Raw genomic sequence first — 22,900 nt, 5'->3', positions numbered from 1 at the left:
CCACAACTCCCCTTTAAAAACGCCTTCATTTTATTATCTCAAGTTCTCTTCTCACAGCTGAGCACGCTAGGACCTTCAAGTATCAGTAAAGTAAACCAACTGGAAATCAGAGTTGGGGTTCTCCAGGCAGAACCCACAGTTCCTTGAGAAAGAACTAGCTAATGTAAAGGGCCTCGTTTTGACTGCTACGCACCATAAAACCTCACTGAATAATATATTAGGCTACTTATGTAACTACATATGAACAGTTCACATCATTAAAATTTACAATGCTTCAATGACAGACTGAAGGAGTCACACAATCACAGGTCACTGACTGTGACTGCCCACTGAATGCGATTAGACAAGCCTGTGTTTCTAAGAGCCATTGTATTTTGTGCAGCAGTTACACTTAAGCAAAGGAGCCCTCACTGATCGACCCTAAAACACACAAAAGTTTTACTACAGCAGACACCACCAAAGGACAAACAAGAAGAGTTCAAAATTTGGTTGCTTTGTTTTCTTCTTTAGACACAGAGTAGTCAAAGTGCCAAGTTTAAAAGCTACTTAGATTAATTAGTTCTTCCTCCTCTTTAACATTATTATGATACTAAGCTGAGGTTATTTTGCAGTTTTAAAACTCCATAAGCCAAAAGTGAAATATCTGGTAGATCTGACCCTGTAGTCAAAAAGACCTTAAAGTTAAAAGACAAGCAAATATCAAAAACGTCTGTCAACTGAGATAGGAAATTTCTTTAAAAAGCAAAGAGTTCTTACAAATGAATGAAAATAGAAATAAACCAAGAGAACTAGACAATGTGAATAGGCAATTCATTAAAAACTTATTCACATTTCACAAATATACAATGAAAACAATGTTAAACTTCAATGATAATTTTAAGAACAAAAGCTACTTTTATATTATTAGACTGGCAATGTTTGAGGCAGGGTCTCACTATGTTGCTCAGGCTAGTCTCCAACTTGCAACCCTGCTGCGACCAGCCTCCTGAGTCGAGCAGGGGCAAGCACCACAGTGCCTGGCTCAATCCTTGTGTTCTCCTTGATGGGCCCTGTCTTTTGGCTATCACTTTTTTGGCAGGGGGTACCGGGGATGGAACTCAGGGGAACTCGGCCATTGAGCCACATCCCCAGCCCTATTTTTTTGTATTTTATGTTCAGATAGGTTCTCACTGAGTTGCTTAGCGCCTTTTTACTGAGGTTGGCTTTAACCTCGCGATCCTCCTGTCTTAGGCTTGAGCTCCTGGGATTACAGGCGTGTACCATGCACTCAGCTGGATATCACTTTTGAAAGTGCACCCTATCTTTCCACTAATCCAAGGTACCTTAAATTTAGGCAAACATAGGACTCAAGAATTCAGAGGGAGGTACAGTTCAATCAGACAAGTGATTACATCTCACGGATAAGGAAACAGTCCCAGCGTCCATGGAGGCTGACACACAGCTTGTGGGAAAGAGCACAGCTTCCTATCAGACACACAGCCCTGCTGCACCCGGCCATGCTCTCAACTGTGCTGCACGGCTAAGTCACTCTGTGCTTCACATCAGGCCTGAGACAGGCAGGAACCTTCTGGATGGTGGAGAACACTCGTGGCTTCGTCAATGGCTACATAACTTGTACATTTACTAAAATCCACGCAACTCTTCACTTCAAGTAGATGGGTTTCTTGGGATATAAACTGTAACCCAACAAAGGTGCTTAAAAATAAAAGATCAAGCACCAGCAACCCTGGCCCCAGGAGCCCTTCCTGTGATTTGACCCATTCAGCACAGGTCGCAGGGGCTGCCCCCTGTGGGGCCAGGACCCTCTCAGCAGACCTGCACCACAGCACTGACTGCACCCCATCTTCATCTGAACACACGCCCACTGGGTCCATCTGAGTCCCACACTTAACCCAACCCATGGCAATGCTTGAGGGCTTGTTTAATAAACTAACAGAACTTCCTCTGTTCTCAGCAAATGTACTGCCAAGACAAAGATCAGAAAGAATGAGTCTCACAGTTGGCCTTAAATTTCAATTCAGGATACAGATCCAAATTTTATAGGAGTTCTTAAAAGTTTCCAGAACTTTCCTAAGTTAACCTTAGTACAGCTTGTAAGAAAATTAGTACTTTTCCCCCTTTCCACAGAAATCAAGGCTCAGAAAGCTTAAGTAGCGTACCTTAAAAAAAAAAATCACAGAGCAAGCAAGAGGTACGGCTGGGAGCCACTTGACTCAAAAAACCTCTTCCCACCACACTGCCCTCAGGAGGACACTGCAGGGAAGAGTGTGGGGCGGGGTGTTAGATATTGTGGGTAGCCCTGTGGGCGTGAGCCCTAGGCAAAGGCAGGAGACCAGCTTAACAGCAGCAGCACTGCCAAGGCACCCTGGGAAGGGCGTCTGGGCAGGACAAGGAGCTATGGTGGGGGTTGTCACCACCTACAGAGCAGGCAAGTGATGAGGCTACTGTGAGGAGGAGGGCGGGGTGCTGGCAGCAGCACCAGACAGCTGCTGTTCACTCCTGCTCCTGGGGCACCGGCAAGTCCTCCTGGTGCACTGCCCTCCTTATGCATCTCCCTTACTGGATGGACAAAGAACATTTTGATCATAAAGCATTTAACAGACTATGTTGTAAGAACTACTCAGAATCAGTAGTTGCTATGTGCTATGGACTGTGTCTCCCCCAACCCCAAGTTAAAACGTAATCCCAAGGGTGATGTATTAGAGGCAGGGCCTCTTGGAGGTGACTAGTCACGAGGGTGGGGCCCTCATGAACACATTAGTGTCCTGGGCAGGGACTGAAGAGACCAGGGCTTGCTGCTTCCACCCCAGGGGACGCAGGAGCACCACCACCTATGGAGCAGAGAGCTGGCCTTCCCAGCCTCTAGAGCATGGCAATGCCGCCCTCGGTGCTGTTCCAGGAGTCTGAAGGGACTGAGAGGACCTGATCACCACAGAGCTGGGGCAGCTGCAGCAGCCCTGAGGGCCAGGGCCAGCAGGCAGGTGATCAAGCAGGAAGGGAAAAGCAGCATGTTCACATGAGGACAAGGGTGCAGAGTAACCTGGGGGGTAGGGACACCACAAGCCTGAACGCCATGGAAGCAAAAGACTTCAAATGGCCAATGGAAAATTCAAGTATAAACATCCAGAGGTAAGGAAATACCAAAACCCAGAAACTCCTATTTTTGTGGCAAGAGATAATTTGGTATACATTTTTAAAAATTTAAATAAACCAATTTTTATCCCTATTCCTCCTGATAGATATAACTAAAAACCCTAGGTATCAGATTTTTTAAAAGAAGATGCCAGGTGTGGTGGCAGACCCCTGTAACACCACAGCCCGTGTAACACACAGCTAGCTACTCAGGAGGCTGAGCAGGATGTTGGAAGTTCAAGGCCAGCCTGGGCAACTTAGCAAGACCCTGTCTCAAAAAACTTTAAAAAGAAATTTGAAAGGAGGCTGAGGACGCAGCTCAATGTACAGTGCTTGCCTAGCATGTGTGAAGGCCTGGGTTCAATCACAGCACCAGGGAAAACCGCTGGGAACTCAGCATCTCCCGAGGCACCTCTCCCACCTCTCAGGGTCTTGTGTGCATTTAGCAGTGCTGGGGATGGACCTCTGGGCTCCTATGGGCCAGGCAAGTGCTCTGTCACGGAGCTCTATCCCTGGGCCCTAAGGTCCTCTGGCCTCACATCACAGAGGTGGAGCAATGATGCTGGAAACGCTAAAGCTACGAGGACTCTGTGTGGTGCCAAAGCCCACATGACACACAGACGCATCCTGGAAACAAAATGGGGAACCCAAGAAACACTCCAGGTGTAGAGCTAACTGGTTTTCAATAAGACTCCTCCATGCTGGATGGGGAGGGGAAGCCCTCTGGACACGTGGTGCTGGACACACACAGATAATAACGTGACTCAATTCCTTGCATCAAGTCACACACAATACAATTCATGACAAATCACAGACCTAAAATGTAAAGACTAACAACTATAAAACTTCTAAAACACATTTTTAAGACCTTTCAGCAGGTAAAAATTTCCTGGAGAGTACCAGAACACCATAATGATATTATCAATAAAAACTGGACTTCTCGTCAAGACGCTACTATGAAAATGAATGGCCAGGCCAAGACGTCTAGACACACGTACAGTCAGCCCTCCAAGTCCAGGGGCTCTGCTTCCCTGGAGAGCCAACCACACATTAAAAACCTGTGGAAGGAAACCCATGTGTACCGAGCATGTGCAGACCCTCCCTGCCATCAGGCCCCAGGCCACACAGGCATTCACATGGTGTCTGCACATATCAGGTGCTCTGAGCAGTCTGGAGAGGATTTACATTACATGGAAGGATGTGTATAAGTTGTATGCAATAATATGCCATTTCTTTTATAAGGGACTGGAGTATCCGTGGGTTTTGGTACCCACAGGGGTCTTGGACAAAACATCCAAGGGAAGCAATCCCCTGTGGATAATGAGGGACAGCTCTGTTTATAGGTGTGTATCAAAGGACATTATTTAAAATTACAGTAAGATGTCCTTCAACTCAAAAAAGAAAGAGACATTTTGTGTTAGCTTTCCATCACTATAACAAACATCGAGAAGAATCAACCTTAGCGGGGCTGGAGTTGTAGCTCAGTGGTAGAGCGCTTGCCTTGCATATGTGAGGCACTGGGTTCGATCCTCAGCATCACGTAAACATAAATAAACAAAATAAAGGTATTGTGTCCACCTACAGCTAAGAAAAAAAAATATGTATATATGTATATAAAAAGAATCAACCTTAGAGAAAAGGCTTATTTGGGCTGGTGGTTTTGGAGGACTTGGTCATGATCCAGGGCCCTGCTCCTCTGGACGCCACGAGGCGATACATCACTGCAGGGAATGTGTGGAGCAAGCCATTCACCTCGCGGCTGGGATGGAGAGAGAGGAGGGGGACTGGTGTCACTGTTCCCTCTGAGGAGCCACCTCCAGTGATCCAAGAAAAGGCCACCTCCCACGGGCACCACACCGGGTTCTAAACCCCTCACAGATGAGTCTCTGGGAACATTCCAGTTCAAACTACAGAACAACCTAACACACAAACTGCAGAAGTGTGCAGTTTAAAATGGAAATATACCAATGGCCAGTAAGTACACGATGAAAGCCCCGCATCACTAACTATGCAATACATGAAACCGAAATCACACTGAGCTACCAACAACAATGGGAAAAGGACAGTCCTGACCCTGGCAAGGACCTGGGGCGACCAGTCTTACACATCGAAGGGGCACACAGTTTGAGCGCTCTGGAAAACTGCTCAAGTGTCCTGGTAAACACACCTTGGCAAGACCCAGCAACTCCACTCCTGAACATCTACCCAAGAGAAATGGAAACAAAAAGAATTCCGATCAGATCAACTCTGCCCACAGTGTGGACGCTGGGCTAATACCAAACCACTAAAAACTAGAAACACCCCAAACCTCCTGAGCACCAACAGGACAGGAGGAGGAAGCTCCACACCTGACCTGGGATGGGTCCCAGTCAGAACGCAGATGCTCCAAAAGCAGGCTGTGTATGCACAAGAACGCAAATTTCATGTTTAGACTTGGTCACGGCCCAAGACATCACACTGCCTTTGTGCACGTATTCCAAAGCTGCAGAGAAGTTCAAGACACTTCTAGCCCCAGCACTCCAACTAAGCAAACTCAGCCTCTACTCACAAAGTTCTAGAACATGGCTTCATCTAGGTGTCAAAGGAGCTGAGAACTGGGGGGAGGGGAGAAGAGGCAGCGAGCAAGAAACAAGTAGCAAGAGAAAACCCTCAGGGTCCGCCCATGGCTGCGTTCCCCTCCTGGACAGGCACACCAAGTGTGGCCAGCACAGTGGGTAAAACTTCACACGGTGTTTTACCGAATACAAACTGTATCTCAATAAAAACTCTGAGTAGGAAACTAAAAAGGCCATGGATGCTTTATGAGCCATTAGCTCTTCAGACGTTGCTGCTCCACTTGTGTGTCAGTATGCCACCCCACACACACGCACACACTCAAAACACTACCACAGGAATATTATCTCCAAATCACACCAACATAAAAGCATGTGGCTGACACCTGGGGAAGAAAAACAACTTCCCTCCAGAGAGAACAGAAGGTTAAGAAAGTCACTTCTACATAACCAACAGAGAGTATAAGTTAGAAGTGGAAAGCATAAAGCCACAAATCTGGAATTACTCTTTAGAACCAAAACATTTCTACCTCTGAAACTGAATGATATGTCAAGTTCAAAGAACAGGCATAAAATTGAGATGAAGCAAAAAAAAAAAAAAAAGAAAGAAAGAAAACTCAAACTGAACTAAACAACTGTTTCAATTTCTCCAAAAGAAGAGGATATACATGGTTCTTAAAATAGTTTTTCTGCTCAAGCATCAGTATTAATTAGCACATATAAAAAGAATCACTCACCTGTGCAAAGGGACAAAGCAGCATTGAGAAGAAAGTAATCAAGATGGCTAAGTTAAAACCTCCTGGAATGACTTGAGAATAAATCTCCTGGTGTACTGAACTTAATATCATCTAAACATTAAAAACAGAAGCCAGAAAGCCAAGAGCCTGCTGGACTAGCTCACAAGTTCAGATCAAATATTTTGCAAGTGCTCTTTATTAATAAATAACAGGCTTAAATTTACCAGCAGTTTTTTTCTTATCTTATGGTTCTTAAAAACAAGCAGCAAGTCTCATCTCCAACTTGCGGCCAACAAGGGGATGTTGGCCTAGCACGGCCTGAACACTGAGCGCGGCACAGTGGGACCTCCTGCCCGGGAATGCTGGACTCCCCCAAGCAGTCTCTATACATAGCTCTTCCAGTGAAGTAGAAAGAATCTGCCCCAAACCTACAGGGTCCAGGTTGTATGGACAACTAAGTGCCCCACACTGAAAGGAGAGAACGGCAAAAGATGCCCTGACACGTCAGGGAAGAGGGATTACAAAGATGGTATGAAGGTTTCCTGCTGGTGAGGGAGCCGGAAACAGCTGACACACAGAGTGGGAGCACCCAACAAGGACACTGGAAGCAAGGGAGTAGTTTCAAAACTAATGGGTCCCCAAAATCATTCCAGGTTTTAATAACCATAAAACAAAGGGATGAGACATGCATCTCATGTCTTCAAGACCCTACAAAAACAAGGCAGTAGATGAAGCAATAGGGAGACCTGAGATTCCACCCTGGAGAGCCCCAGCGGGAAGGATCAGGAAAAGCCACTTGTGCCCAACCAGTCCACAGGGAGACCAGAGGAGTCCCCAAGGGCAGGAGAAACGCACACTGGAGACTGGAAGCGTGGAACCGGGGCAGAAGAGTACCAAATCCTCCTCCATCATGCTATCTTATGATGGATAATGTCAGCCACCAGGATCTCAAGAACAAGCAGCTGGATTATATGACTTCAAAATAAGGAAATACCAAAAGAAACACCTAACAGAGAAGAATTCCAACCGTGAGGGGTGCAAACAAGCCAGAGCAGTTTCCACCTCAGGTCCGAGTGCTGTCTGGGTCCCCAGGACGACACCCAGGCTCAGGGGTTCTCCAGAAGGACCCATGGCATGCGTAGCACACGGCCATGCTCACCGCTGGGATTTACTATGGAGAGGAACACCGTGCAAAGCTACAAAGGGAAGGCAGGGGTGCGAAGCCCACAGGACATCAGGGCAAGCTTCCAGGGCCGTGGGTCACGCTGGATGTGACTGCATCCTCAGTAAGAGGGCGTGTATGGTTGCCGGGCACCACAGCCATCAGCTCTGAGCTTCTCTTAAGGCTCTCCCAAAGGCTGCCTGACATGGACCCAAATTTCAGACTCTCGGCAAAAAAAAGCAGGTGCTCAGCCACATCTTACTTGTGCGTCACTGGGGATCTGCTCACCTCAGGCCCCAGAGGCCAGCCTGCTGTGCCACCTCTCTCCAACACAATCTCACTTCCTATGCCAGCCTGAGGAGTTACTCTGATTAGACTCTAAAAATTTTTTTTTAAAGAGAGAATGAAAGAGGAGAGAGAGAGAGAGAGAGAGAGAGAGAGAGAGAGAGAGAGAGAATTTTTTTTAAATATTTATTATTTTTTAGTTCTTGGCGGACACAACATCTTTATTTGTATGTGGTGCTGAGGATCGAACCCGGGCCGCACGCATGCCAGGCGAGCGCGCTACCGCTTGAGCCACATCCCCAGCCCTCTAAAATATTTTTAAAAATCCACATTCCACAAAAAGGAAGACTAGAAATCTTTCAAAATACAAGGGATTTTCTCTTAAGATATGAACATTACTATTCTTACATTTTTTTACATTTATGAGCTGAAATGGGACAGGGGTGACCTTTCAGACTATGCAGAACAGGCAGGAGGCCAAGTCTCACCAGGAGTGAAATGCTCTCCACGACAGTCTCCAGTAAACACCAACCAGCATTCACTCAGGCGTGCCCATCCTCTTCCCGCACACCCCACAGGAGGACCCCCATCCAGCTTAGCTGTTGTATAACTCACCCTTCACTCTAGCAACACCGTCAGGGTGCACTGAACAGACTACACTCTGGAGTTAGTGCTTTTTTCTATACCCTTCTTAAATGTCATCAGACTTAGGTGCTCATCCACACACTTTTAGTTAGAGCCCCAGATGTGACTCAGAGAAATTCACTTAACCACATGGTGACTTCAGGTTTTCCATACAGCCTCCCAATATTGTACACTTTAATTATATATAATTAAAGCAATATGCCTAGCTGGGCATGGTGGAGCACGCCTGTAATCCCAGTGACTTGGGAGGCTAAGGCAAGAAGATTCAAGTTTGAGGCCACCCTCAGCAACTTAGCCAGACTATTTCACAAAGGGCTGGAGATGTAGCTCAGTAGTAGAACAGCCCTGGTTCCATGTTCAGGAAACAAAGAGGCAGGGCAGGGGAGGGAAGAGTGAGCGAAGAGAGAAACAGTCATCCCCAGGTGTTCATAGGTGATGTGGTTCCAGGAACCCTGTGGATACCAAAATCTGAAGAGGCCCAAGTGGTTTGTATAAAATGGTACAGTGTTTACATATAACCTACAACCCTCCCTTATTCTTTATCACTCAATTGGTTATAACACCTAATGACATGTAGAGGCTATGTAAATAGCTGTTATGCTGTTCTGTTTAGAGAACAATGACAAGAAAAAAAAACTGTACATGTTCAGTACAGGTACAATTTTGGCAAGTGTTTTTTGTTTGTGTTTTGATCCCCATTTGGTTGAATCCACAGATGTGGGACCTGTGGACACAGAGGGCCAACTGTACACTCACCTAAAGGCACCTAACGTGCACATTATGAAAGGTCACTAGCTATAAATGAGATTAACAGCACACAAAAATACCATTTTAGGACTGACAAATCACTTCATTTTTAAAGAATGGAAGTGATATGCAATTTATTCTCAACCTATCAACAATAACTGGCTCTTAATTTTGTGCTCCTGAATTAATTTAACCTTCACTTCATAACGAATTACCACGTTTCATAAGTGTCAAGCTCCAAAAACAATTGTATCAGTATTTTTGTTTTCAATAATCTTTTATGTAAAACATTCACATTTAAACAACCTTTCAGGATGATCTGTTTGAAGAACTTGATCCAAATATAAAGGACCCATGGCTCTATCACATCACAGGTGCTCAGCAAACACTGAGTCCCTTCTTCTCCGCATCACATCACCACTGTTCATAATGGACATCCGCACATTTACACACACCTTATGTTATGTTATGACATGCCTCTGGAAGGACATGCAAGGAAATATAAGGAGCCACCCCTTGGGAGGGATCTTGGATGGCTGAGGAAAATGGGTAGAGAAGAGACATGCTTTCACCCTTGCGAACTGTGAGCATGACCTTTAAAAAAAAAAATGTTTTAAATGGTTTTAACTAAAAGTGCAACAATATTATTTTCTTCTCTTCTAACATCGCCCTACAAGAGAACTGGAAATACAAAGATGGAGAGGCAGTGTAGAAAAGTAATGGGCTTTGGGGTCCAACAGGTCGCCTGGACTCAACTCTAAGCTGTCTGGAACATGGGCTTCACCTTTCACTAACTGCCACAATCTCTGTGCTGTTATCCAGCTACAAGGCAAAAGTACAAAAGTAACTAAAAAATATATGCCCCACATAAAAGTCTGGAAGAGTTTTACTGCTTTCATTTCCTTAATTTTCTAATTGAAAAGCCCTTCAGAAAATTTCAGTTACATTTTTAAAATACTATATACTCAAGAAGACAAGAAACTTGAAAAAAAATATGGCACCGGACATGATAAATAGTCATTTTTAATAAAACAAAAATAAGTAAAGGATAGGAACAAAATGCACATATAAAAGATGTTCTTAAAATGAAAGAACAGCAATGAGAAATGCCCTTTTAAAGCACCTACCAATTTTCTAAAGGCAAACAAGTTCCACACCCAGGACTACGGAAGGTGGCAACACTAGGGGACAGCACACCTCTGCAAGGAAAGGGTGAAGAAACAGTCTCTTACTGTTGGTGGAAGCATAAAGTGACATACGTCAGAGACATCTTTATTTTTTTTTAAATATTTATTTTTCAGTCTTAGGTGGACACAATATCTTTATTTTTCATTTATGTGGTGCTGAGGATCGAACCCAGTGCCTCACGCATGCCAGGCGAGCGCGCTACCACTGAGCCACAACCCCAGCCCCAGAGAGACATCTTTAAAAAGCTAACAAATGAATACAGTGGTCCAGCAATTCCAGGGTCAGAACCACAGCCCCCAAATACAAAACAATGAGCAGGATGTAAATAAAACAATATTTACCTCAGCACTATGTCTGACAGCCAAAAAAATCTTCATTACCTTGTATCTTTAGAAATATAGCAGAGGGGCTGGGGATGTGGCTCAAGCGGTAACGCGCTTGCCTGTTATGCACGGGGCACTGGGTTCGATCCTCAGCACCACATAAAAATAAAATAAAGATGTGTGTCCACCGAAAACTAGAAAATATTAAAAAATTCTCTCTCTCTCTCTTCTCTCTCTCTCAAAAAAAGAAAGAAAGAAAGAAATATAGCAGAGAAGAAAGAAAAGAAAAAAGTGCTACAAGAAACTCACTGAACTATCATGATACAGGCAGATTAACTGGGGTGGGGTTATGTAGGACTAGTTTTTTATACTATTGAAATTAAGAAGGTATTAATCTGATACCTTAATCTGTAATAAAACTGTTGTCCTAGCTATGAGGGACACTGAAGCAGGAGGATCCCTCAAGACTATTGAATTTAGGCAATATACTGAGACTCTGTCTTGCAAAAGAAACAAAACAAAATGAAATAGCAGTATGGAAGAAGTTCTTCTTTATTAGTAATTACTTTAAATATAAACAAATTAAACTCCTCAATTAAAAGGCAGGTATTACTGGGCATGTTGGTACACACCTATAACTTAATCCCAGCAGTGTGGGAGGCTGAGGCAGGAGGATCACAAATTCAAAGCCAGCCTCAGCAACTTAGCCAGGACCTAAGCAACGTATTGAGACCCTGTCTCAAAAGAAAAAATAAGACAGGCTAGGGGTGCAGTTCAGCAGTTATGTGTCCCTGGGTTTAGTCCCCAGTACAACAACAACAAAAGACAGACATTGGCAATGGAGTAAATAAATTACCCAACTATATGCTGTCCACTGACTCACTTTAGATTGAAAGGTACAGACAGGCTGAAAGTAAAAGGACAGAAAAAATATTCCATATGAAGAGTAACCAAGAGACTAGACTGGCTAGGCCAACCCTACACAAAATGGTCTGCCTCTTGAGTATTATGTAACGACAATGGTAAAACCATCAATGAAATATTAAAATCATGAACATATGTGCCTTTAATAACGAAGCCCACAAAAGACACAAACCAAAAAATGAGAGAACTGACAAGAGAAACAGTTCAACAACAGGAGGGCTCAATGATCCCTTTCAGTAACAGACAGAGAGGCTGGAAAAATATATAAACCAATGACACCCAGCAAAGCTGAAGAGCCACTCTGCCACACGACCTCAAGGGGACGTGGACCTTCTCCAGTACAGATCACCAAACAAGACTCGGGAAAACACAAGAATGAAAATCAAGCATATTATGTTCTCTGATCTTAACAAAATAAAACTGGAAATCAATAACAGACAAAAGTGCCACAAAGTAAAAAAGTACGTAGAAATTAGGCAACACGTTCAACAAACTAGGAATATAAGGGAATCCCTCACACTGAAAAGGTCACAGTGGAACCCACGGCTGACATCACAGCCAAGGTGAAAGGCCGGAAGCTCTCTAAGAGTAGGAAGAAGATGAGGAAGAGTGCCCTTCCACTCAGCACAGCTCTCCTGGGGACCAGGGAAGACAGAATGAAAAGATCTCTCCGCAAGAGGAAAAGGTGGACCTGCTGCTCTCAGTGGATGGCAGGATCTTATATAGAAACCCCAAACAAATACACTAGAAAACGACTGGGTAAAGGAATGCAGCAAAGTTAACAAGACACACAATGAAGACAGAAAATATGCAATGAACATGACAAAAAGGAAATGAAAGACTTACAAAATGAAAACTTATGCTGAAAGAAATGAAAGGAAATCTAAATAAATGGAAAGACACTCAGATTGACAGCCAGAGAACTTAACACAGACGGTCCCAACTTAGGAAGCGTCAGCTAAAGATCCCCCCACTTCGTGTGGCTTTACCAGGACGCGAGTGCATTGTACTGGGGAGCACCTGGACTTCCTGTGGTTCAACTCAGGATTTTTCGATTTACAACGAATTTATCAGGGCATCAGCTGCATTTTCAACTTAAAATATTTTTTAGATTTACAATGGGTGTTATGGCATGGCTCTGCAATGTCCCCAGAGCCTCCTGCGTTCAGAGGTAGAATTCTGGGAAAGCACTGGATCATAAGGGCTCTGACCTCCTCAGTGGATTACTCCACTGATCCTGGCTGAATAGACTAGCACGGGGTGGTCCCATTTGGAGAGAAGTCACTGCTGAGTGCCCTGGGAGGGCCTATCCTTCCCTCTCTCCTCCCTCTGCTTCTTGGGGGCCTTGAGCTGACAGCTTCCTCTGCCATGCCCATTTGCGAGGGGCCCTGAAGAGCCAAAAGAGAAAAACGAACAAAGCTGAGAGTCACACTTCTTGATTCCAAAACATACTACAGAGCTACAGTAATTAAAAGAGTATGTGATACCAGCAGGATAAATATGCTGACCAATGGAGATGAACTGAGAGTCCAGAAATAAACCCAGGTATCTGTGATCAATTGATTTTCACCAAGGAAGTCAGGAGAGAATGATCTCATCAGATGGGGCAGCTGTGACAACTGTGATAACTGGCTTACCACAACCAATAAAATAAACCTTCTCACCATAAACAAAAGTAGCTCAATGTGGATCAACACCTAAATATAAGAACTAAAACCAAATACCTCTTAGAAGAAAGAAGAGAGTAATTTTTTTTTTTTTTTTGTACTTTACCACTAAGCCACATCCCCCAGCCCTTTCTACTTTTATTTTGATACAGGGTCTCACTAAGTTGCTGAAGCTGGCCTTGAAATTGGCCATCATGTACAGAGGAGGGTAATCTTCACATCCTTGGATTTGGCGATAGATTCTTAGGTATGATGCCAAAAGCACGAGCAACAAACAAAAACATACTTCAAACTGAAAAAACATACTTCAAAACTGAAAACTTGTGGACATCAGAGGATACGATCAAGACAGTTAAAAGCCGACCGAGAGTGAGAGAAGTATTCATAAACCACGCATCTGGCAAGGGCCCAGTATCCACAATATATCAACAGCTCTGAGCACTCCGTCCCGAAAGAAACAGCCCCATAAAACATGGGCAGAGACCTGAATAGGTATTTCTCCAAAGACAAGACACAAGCAACTGCCAAGCACATAGACACACCATCACCCACCACGGAAATGGGAGCAAACCCGCCAGAGGACACCACGGCACACTGTAGGACAACCCAAAAACCCAAGGGAATAGCAAATGCTGGCAAAGATGTGGAGATTTGGACTGTGAAGTGGGGTGCTGCTCTGGACGCAGCCAGCAGCTGCTCAAACGCTAAGCGTGAGAGCCCCACAGGAGCGCTTCCTGACTCTTCTCACACCAAGTGATCGTTGTCATCCACACCAAACCCCAGTTCTCCAACCTCCCGACACCAACTGGGCGCACTCTGATTAGTCCACAGAACCCAGTGTTCAGCACTTGCTTCAGCTGCAGGTCACAAGCCCACGGTGCCACCTGCACTGACCAAACAGTCACAGATCCAGGTTCCCTCAACCCCCGGCTTGGGAGAGGCTGGTAAAAGGTTTCTTTTGGGGCTTAATGTAAATGTTCTAAAACTTACTGAGAGATGGATGCACAACTCTAAATACACTAGCCACCATTGAACTTGCACTTTAAAAGGGTTTTAATATCATGGGTCTGTGAATTATATTTCAATGAAGACACTGTTTAAAGTAAAAGATGTTGTGTGAAAGGTTTGAGTCCTTGCCGTGTTAAAGACTGCTCCCACAAGGCTTCTGCTCACCTGGCCCCCTCCCTTCACAGCTGATACAGTTACTCCCCAAGACCTCACTGCACTTCTTCAGGACCCTGCCTCGCTTAATGGCTGCTGCGCTCCTTCCCCAACCACTCCATCAAAATCACTTAGTTATTAAACTCAATAACTCATAGTTATCAAATTTGATAGACTCCTAATATAATCCTGTTTTACTCAACTACTCAAAGAATTTAAAGGAACACTTTCCTTTAAAAAAAAAAAAAAAAGATTTTTCTTTTCTCCAAAGAATTGGTTGTTGTGTTAGCTTTGTGTCTCTATGACCAAAATACCTGCCAGGGACAACCTGGAGGAGGGAAGGCTTATTTATATTTAGTTCTGGTTCCAGAGGTTCACTCCAGGGTGTCAGTCCACTATTCTGGGTCCCAGATGAGGCAGCACAACATGGCTGAAGGGCGGGTGGAGCACTACTCCACTCAGGCAGCTGGGAAGCAGAGATCAGAAGAGGGGGCAGAGGTCACAGGGAAGATACACCCTCCAGGGTAGTCCCTAGGGGCCCACCTCCTCCAGCCCTGCTCCACCTGCCTAGTTACCACCCAGTCAGCCCTCTCAAACTAGGTTGGGCTGGTTAGGTTGCAGCTCTCACAACCCAATCATTTCACCTCTGAACAGTCCTGCACCAACAGAAACTTTGGGGGCACCTCATGTCCAAACCACTAACTGTTATCAAGTACAGCTTCCTTTTTGATGACATTCCTTCTCATGATTCCTCTTGTATCTCTGAACACCTAGGAATTTCCTTTTCCAATTCTTCCTCTTTCTGGCTTTAAGTGTCCCTGTTCTCCAAGGCCTGTTTCCAGAATAACTTGTTATCCGTAAACTCTTCCCAAGTGGTGCTCCCCTAAATCAAAGACTTGAGCCACCACTTAGAACACAAATAGATGGCTTCCCTTAAGAAACTGACCACTAGCCAGGCATGGTGGTACATGCCTGTAATCCCAGAGACTCAGGAGGCTGAGGCAGGAAGATTGTAAGTTTGAGGCCAGCCTCAGCAACTTAGGCCCTCAGCAATTTAGTGAGACCCTATCTCAAAATACAAAATAGAAAAGGGCTGAGGATGTGGCTCAGTAGTAACATGCCCCTGGGTTAAATCCCAATACACACCTACACACACACCCACTCCGAAAATCAACCACTACCCCTCTGTACATCACTGAACACCCATGCTTTCTCCAATCAAAGCAATATTAAAAACATAAGGCATCTGTGGACTGGTAGTATAGCCCAGTGGTAGAGCACTTGCCTAGCATGCATGAGGCCCAAACAAATATATTTATACTGCACTCACTGATGATTCAAGTAAAAGATCAAGTCTGACCTTCTAAAGGGGCCGTGTGGTCTAATCCATATTCAAACCATCTTTATTTGGCACAGAACCTACCACACAGTAATTCTTGTATTCTAAATAATCAGCACTTTTCCTTGTTCCTTCTTACAAATGCTAACATAAGCTTCTATCATCGATTTTGCATTTTAAAAAGAACAAACATACTTTTGGGTTATCTGAACCTGATCTCTCCTTGCCAAGCAAAAACTCTGCAAATATAGCTGCACAAACCATAACTGCATGAACTTGATGTAAGCCTTCTGATACCACTTCCGTCTTTTTACTTTAGAGAAAATGGTCCCTGCAAGACCTACAGTAAATAATGCTTTTGAAGAGTGAGAAAATTAGGTCATCTTACACTGCTTCTTGTTACTTTTTAAAAATTTACTTATCAGCAGTTACTGTTAAAACCAGCATATCCCACTTGGACCTATAGAGCATCAAACGGAAATTGGGACCCACTGCCTACTCCTGCCCATACAGTCCACAGTAATTAATCCCTTTCAGAAGACAATCCAAAAAACTGTCAAATGACGCAGACAATTCTGAAGAGAGAGGTTTTCTTTCTCATTGAGTCTCATTTCGTTAGAAGTGCTGCCTCCCTGAACACCAAACCCAAATGGGCCTACACCTTATCACCCTCCAGTATTTGGGAAATGACTGCCAAGTGCGCCTGAAGGATTGCAGCAGGATGCTTCCACTCCAAGAGGCAGAAACTTAATGGAAATCTCCCCACCGAGGCTGGGCAGGGCGCGACGCTCACTCAGTGTCCACATGGCTGCACGTTCAAGATACCACGAGCTAAGGTTCTCCTGACCCTCGAGCATGCTGCTAGGCCTCCAGGCAACGCGCGCCACTTGCTCAAGGAGTGGCCACCTGCAGTACCTAACGCCAAAACTTAAACTAGCGTGACCACTTCTGGAAGACGGAGGTGGGGGCTGTTCTGTAAACCTGTTTCGCAATGCTGAATGCAGAAGAGGCAAGGGCAAGCTGGCCCGCAAGCCTGCGCACCAACACCCCGGGAGTGATCTGGGAGGGGAAGTCTCAACTCCAACTCAGACGAGCAGTCCACTCCCGCCGAGACCTGCAGAGGACCCTGCCCGCAGGCGCCAGGCCCGCAGCCTCCCCTGCGCGCTGCCCTAGGTGCCCCTCGCAGCCACCTCCGCTCACGATGCCGTATGCCCCCGCTGCCTCCTCTGCGCGCGGTGTCCGGTGCCCCCCGCAGCCTCCTCGCGCTCGGTGCCCGGTGCCTCCCGCAGCCTCCTCAGCGCACGGTGCCCCGCGCCTCCCGCAGCTCGGTGTTGGCCAGCGTCCCGCCCGAAGGCCCCGCACGGGAGCGGTGAGCCAGGCGGCCGCCCCGCGGGCGGAGGGCCGAGCCCGGGGGCAAAGATAGACGAGTCTGCTCCGGAGGAGCACCGCGCCGGCCACGCCCCCCGCCCGAGCCCGGTGACACGCGAGGGCAACCCGCGACCCCGTGCTACCGTCCCCCGCGACTGACCTGCGCCGGCCGCCGCGCAACCGCCCGCCCCGCCGCTGCCACCGCGGCCGCGGCCGCCGCCTTCTGCGCCGCGCCCCGGGCCAGCCTCGGGCGCCCCATTCCCACCCCGCCCGGCCTCCGCCTGTTTACAAGGATTGGGACGGAACAGGACGGGCCGGCCCAGCGCGCGCGCACGCGCACGCCCTCCTCCCGCCGCGGCAGTCTTCGCGGCCCGCCTCCCTCCGCTCTGACGGCTGAGGCCGCCCTGGGCGAACGCCCGAATCCCCGCGCGCGGCACACCGGGAGTTGTAGTCCTTGGAGTCTCCGTTCCACCGCGTCTGAGGGCGCTTGTCCCGGAATAGAACTATAGCATCCAGAATGCATCGCGCCTTTCCCCGGGCTCGTCAAGGAGACCGGGGTCGCGCGAGAGGACGCGAGAGCGCTGGTGCACCCTGGAGCCTGCGCAGTGCTAGCCCGGAGCATTCCGGCCCTACGCAGCCCTCGGCCAATCGTGGCGCTGTGGCCTTGAAGAGGCGCTCGCTTCTCGCGCTTTGGCCGGCCAGTTCCTACCTGCCTCGTCGGCGGCTCAACCGCGCCAGCCCATCTCGCCAGCCTCAGGGTTCCTCCCGTCCTCGAGAGGGCATGGGCGGGACGCTGGCTCGCGTTTGGAGAGGCGGTGCCCGCCCGTGGGCGATGCGGGGAGAGCTCCCGGGGTGGAGGGGCGCCGCCGGCCCTCGCCGGGAGCTGGCCGTGACCTTGTGGGACTCGCGTTCTGAGGTTGTGTAGTTCGTCGAAGACCGCGGACTTGGGGCGGATGTCCCTGCAGCCCCCGCCGTTCCTGCGAGCTAGTCTTCAGAGCTGCGTGACTAGGCCCAGCGCTCCCGCTTCTGGCCACGAAGCCGTTGCTTCTGCTGTTCATTTCCTTCCCACTCTCTGTGACCACTGGGATGGCCCTGGGAACGTGCCAGTTACCGTACTCTCTGCCTCTGGCGACACTGATGGGCCGAGGGATAGGCATTATGGAACCCTGGCCTGAACGGAAACAAGGGGAGGGAGAGGTAGTTGCTGAGGTCAGGTTATGCTTGAGGCCAAACGAGCTGGGGCGGACGACAGAAAAAACGCTGGCAGAGTGAGGTTTGTGAGTTCACTCATGGTTTGTGCCCCTCCTTAAGCATGTGAGCCCCTGAGCCAGGGGGCGAGCCAGCACATGCAGTCCGCCCTCTATCACTACTGAGGTGTAGACGGCCTTCTCAGCGGAGGCAGCAGCATGGCCATGCCTTCTGGCAACCAAGAATTTCAGTAGTCATCATGTAACCCAACCAGAACCAAAGAGCACACAATCCCCTGGGTTGGGGATTCTAAAGCACTGCAGCCTCCAAGCTCTTGTATGTAATATGAGCATCTGAGGTCCGGAAAAGCAGTGGCCAGTTTGCTTTTACAAGGGGACACGAGAGAGGGATGAGAATTTAGGGGAAGACACCAGCAGGGCCTGAGGATGAAGTAAATGCTGGAGAGAGGAAGAGAAACATTTTGTGGTGGCATCATGAGCACTGCAGTATCAAACCTCGCCATTTTATACTGTGGACCCTCTGTCCTGTAGACTTAAGAGCCCTGAGCCATCAACTTCCTGTGTCATCTAAGACAGTTGGTATTAAAATTGTAAGAGTTATAACCGATTTGGTTGTATATCTTTTACGTGAAAGGTCCTGACTAACACAGGTTCCTTTTTTTTTTTTTTTTTTTTTTTTTGGTACCAGGGATTTTGAACCCAGGGGCACTTAACCACGAACCACATCCCCAGCCCTCTTTTTACATTTTATTTGGAGACAGGGTCTCACTTAGTTCCTCAGGTCCTCGCTAAGTTGCTGAGGTTGGCTTTGAACTCACGATCCTCCTGACTCAGCCTCCTGAGCTGCTTGGACTACAGGCCTTGGCCCCCTGCCTGGGACAGCCTTCTCAGGCCCTGCCTCCACCATCTTGGTGTCCCTAAAGGAATGAGGGCTGGGGGTGGGGCTCAGTAGTAGAGCACTTGCCTAGCTTGTGTCAGGCCCAGGGTTCCTTCTCTAGTGCTGAAAATCAAATAAGTTGGAAACATACATAGCATGTAAGCAGTCATTAGGAGGCACGGACAGATGTAAAAGTAGACTTAAATGACAATATTGCTAGAGACAAAGAGGGATGTTTTATTATGGTAAAGGGTAAGGACTATGGCAAAGGGGTAGGAAAACACAAAAGTTAAAGATATCCATGCATCTGAAAATAGGAACCCCCCTAAAATAATGCAAAAATCACAAGAAATGAAAACAAACTGAAATACTAGTCATATGTAGGAAACTCCACCTAGAATAACAAAATATACATGCTATTTTTTTTAAATTATCTTTTTGGTACCAGGAATTGAACCCAGGGCACTTAACCACTAAGCCACATCCCCAGCCCTTTTTACTTTTTATTTTGAGACAGGGTCTCACTGAGTTGCTTAGGGCCTCACTAAGTTGCTGAGACTGGCTTTGAATTTATGATCCTCCTGCCTCAGCCTCCCGAGCTACTGGTATTATAGGTATGTACTACAGCACCTGGCTACACCTTTTTTGAGTACAAATAAAAGCTTGTGCAGGATAGACCATAAGGTTTGACAAAACCCAAGTATCTGTACAATTCTAAAATATAGAAAACATTTGAAATATGTTCTCCTACCACAATGAAATTAAATTAGAAATCAACAAGAGAGAGAAATCTGAGAAATATCTACATGTTTGGAAATTAGACAACATATTTGTAAATAACCAATGGGCCAAAGAAGAAATCATAAGGAAAAGTTAAAAAAAATACCCTTTTTCTTTTATTTTTGCAGATCTGGGGATCAAACCCAAGGCCTTGCACATACTGGACAAGTGCTCTAACACTGATCTGCACCCCAGCTCCAGAAAGTACTTTAAAATGAATGAAAACAAAACCATGACATATATCAACTCCACGTGAAGGGAGGGACCTATAGCTACACTTGGAGGAAAGTCGGTGACACGCCATACTTATCTTAGAACCAAGGTGCTCAGAAGGTAGAGGGAGTATAACCTAAATTGAATAGAAGCAAGGAAATGAAATGATGAAAGAGAACACAAATTAATGAGTTAGGAACAGAAGAAAATAGAAAAAAGACCCAAAAACTTGTTCTTTGAAAAAAACAAATTAGGCTAGGTGCAGTGGTGCACACGTGTAATCCCAGAGACTTGGGAGGCTGAGGAAGGAGGATTGCAAGTTCAGAGTCAGCCCTAAGCAATTTAGAGAGACCCTGCCTCTAAATAAAATATAAAAGAGGGCTGGGAAGGGGTTGGGGTTGTGGCTCAGTGGTAGAGTGCTTGCCTAGCACGTGCGAGCACCACATAAAAATAAATGTATTATGTCCAACTACAACTAAGAGATAAAATATTATTTAAAAGGGAGGAGGGGGCTAGGAATGTGGCTCAGTGGTTAAGTGCCCCTCAGTTCTATTCCCAGTATAAAAAGAAAAAAAAAAGAGAATGAATTGATAAACTTTTAGCTGGACTAAGGAAAAGAAAGAAGACATAAATTACCAAAATAGAAATGAAAAGAGGGGGATTGTCTGAATTTGCAATCTTGTGGGTAGCAAGGGTGGCTGGGGTTGCACTGGCAGCATTGAGATATCTAGCAAAAGTAGCTCTGATTTCACGAGTTTGCATACATTCAGCCAGCAGGTCCCTGAAGTTATGATCTGGGGCACGTGTTTCCTCTGTAAGCCTTGAATCCATTCATGTATTTCTGACATTTGTGAAAACTTGCTTTATGATATGCATAGTTTGGCTTGCATAGTGATTCTGAAAGACCAAAGCAAATGTTGTTGTGTAACACAGTGGTGGTAGTCTAATTACTCTTAATAATAGGAAATCAGTGTGGAGCAAAAATATGCACCAGGAATCAGTAGATGGAATGCGGCTTTCCACCCCTCGGCTTTTATTTTATTTTCAAATAAAATATTTAATTACAAAAAATATGTATAAAAAGAGGGAGAACACTACAGACTTAACGGACATGATGAGCATTAGAAAGAAATATGAAAATCAAAATTATAATAATTAAAAAAAATTTTAGATGAAAATGGAGGAATTCTTAGGGAGAAGGAATGACTAAAGCTGACTTCAGAAAATCCTTTTTTCCCACTTGGTGGTTCTGGGGATGGCTTTGTACAAGCTGGGCAAGTACTCTACCACCAAGCCACATCCCAGCCCTTTTTATTTTTCATTTTGAGACAGGGTCTCACTAAAAGTTGCCCAGACTGGCCTTGAGCTTTCGATCCTCCTGCCTCAGACTCCTGAGTCTCTGGGATGACAGGCATGCACCCTGCATTCCACTTAGAAAAACTTAACAGACACATGTTGAGTTTTGAAAAATTAAATTAAAAAATACAATTCTTTCCACAAAGAAAAACTCGGGTCCAGTTATCTTCACTAGTGTATTCTATAAGATAGTTAAGAAAAAAATTACATAATCTATTAAAGCTCTTTTAGAAAATAGAGGAATAAGGAACATTTCCCAGCTCATTTTATGAGGCCTATATGACCTTGGTAATAGCCATGGACATCAGCATAAAACAGAAATGCAGACCAATAACCTTCATGAATCATACATTCTAACAGTCAATTTTCCTTTTTTTTTTTTTTCTTTTTTTTAACCTGTCCGAGATTTTATTAGCAGGACCGCGGCCAGTCGCAGAGGAGAAGGGAGGAGAAGGGAGGAGAGAGAGGGAGAGGGAGATGAGAGAGAGAGAGAGAGAGAGAGAGAGAGAGAGAGAGAGAGGGAGAGGGGAGGGGGGAGAGAGAGAGGAGGGGGGGAGAGAGAGTAAGAGAGCAAGAGTAAGAGAACAAACACGACCAGGGTATTGATATTTATGGGCTTAACACAGGATGAGGAGGAGCAAGGCGAGTGGGCTGTTACTTCTTCATTGGCTGAGAGTTCACACCACTTCAGGGTTTGGAGGTGCGCCATTCAAAATTCCCGCCATTCACAGGGATTGGAGGTGACGGTATGTCCAGTCTGTAGGGCTGGTAGAAAAAGCATATGCCCAGGAGAAGGCAGACTAGAACACATAAAGCTGAAAACCAAGGGCTTATTTCTTTTTGGCATGGTGGGGTAGAGATGGGCCTTCGGTGGAGTTGTCATTCAGTATCTTCATCTTTTAGCACTTGATGGAGGTTTCTTGGGATGACTAGATGTTCATGTTGTCCGCTGGTTGGCAAGTAGCTGGTAATCCCTGAAGAGGAGCAATCTGCAGGCCGGTGGTGGATGTCAGGCAGGCGATCAGAGGAGTGGACTGGAACGTTTGGGCTTGGAGTTTGGGAACGGGGTTCTGCCTTGAGTGACGGGAATCCCTGTCCTGGATTTCGGTACCAATGCAAAGGACGATGGAAAAGCTCCGTAAACTCAACAAGCCAAAACAACCGTTTACCTGTCTGAGATTTTATTAGCAGGACTGTAGGGGCCAGTCGCAGAGAAGAAGGGAGGAGAGAGAGAGA

The 22,900-nt window shown here is 46.1% G+C and overlaps 1 protein-coding gene across 4 annotated transcripts in view; it reads right to left on the bottom strand.

Annotated features, from left to right (window-relative positions):
- The window catches only part of RALBP1 (ralA binding protein 1), a 37,902-nt gene extending 18,947 nt beyond the window's left edge, over positions 1-18,955 (bottom strand). The window contains exon 1 of one of the 4 annotated variants that reach the window (XM_081262705.1): positions 17,940-18,955. The gene's annotated coding sequence lies outside the window, so the exon portion shown is untranslated. Of the gene's footprint in view, positions 1-17,062; positions 17,226-17,390; positions 17,610-17,939 lie in introns of those variants that run through there. The other 3 variants (XM_081262706.1, XM_081262703.1, XM_081262704.1) reach the window with 3 other exon arrangements.
- Between the last annotated feature and the right edge of the window lie 3,945 nt (positions 18,956-22,900).

The sequence above is a fragment of the Spermophilus citellus genome (assembly GCF_964194105.1).
Source record: "Spermophilus citellus genome assembly, chromosome: 12".
NCBI lineage: Eukaryota > Metazoa > Chordata > Mammalia > Rodentia > Sciuridae > Spermophilus > Spermophilus citellus.
This window is presented reverse-complemented; position numbering and strand designations above follow the sequence as displayed.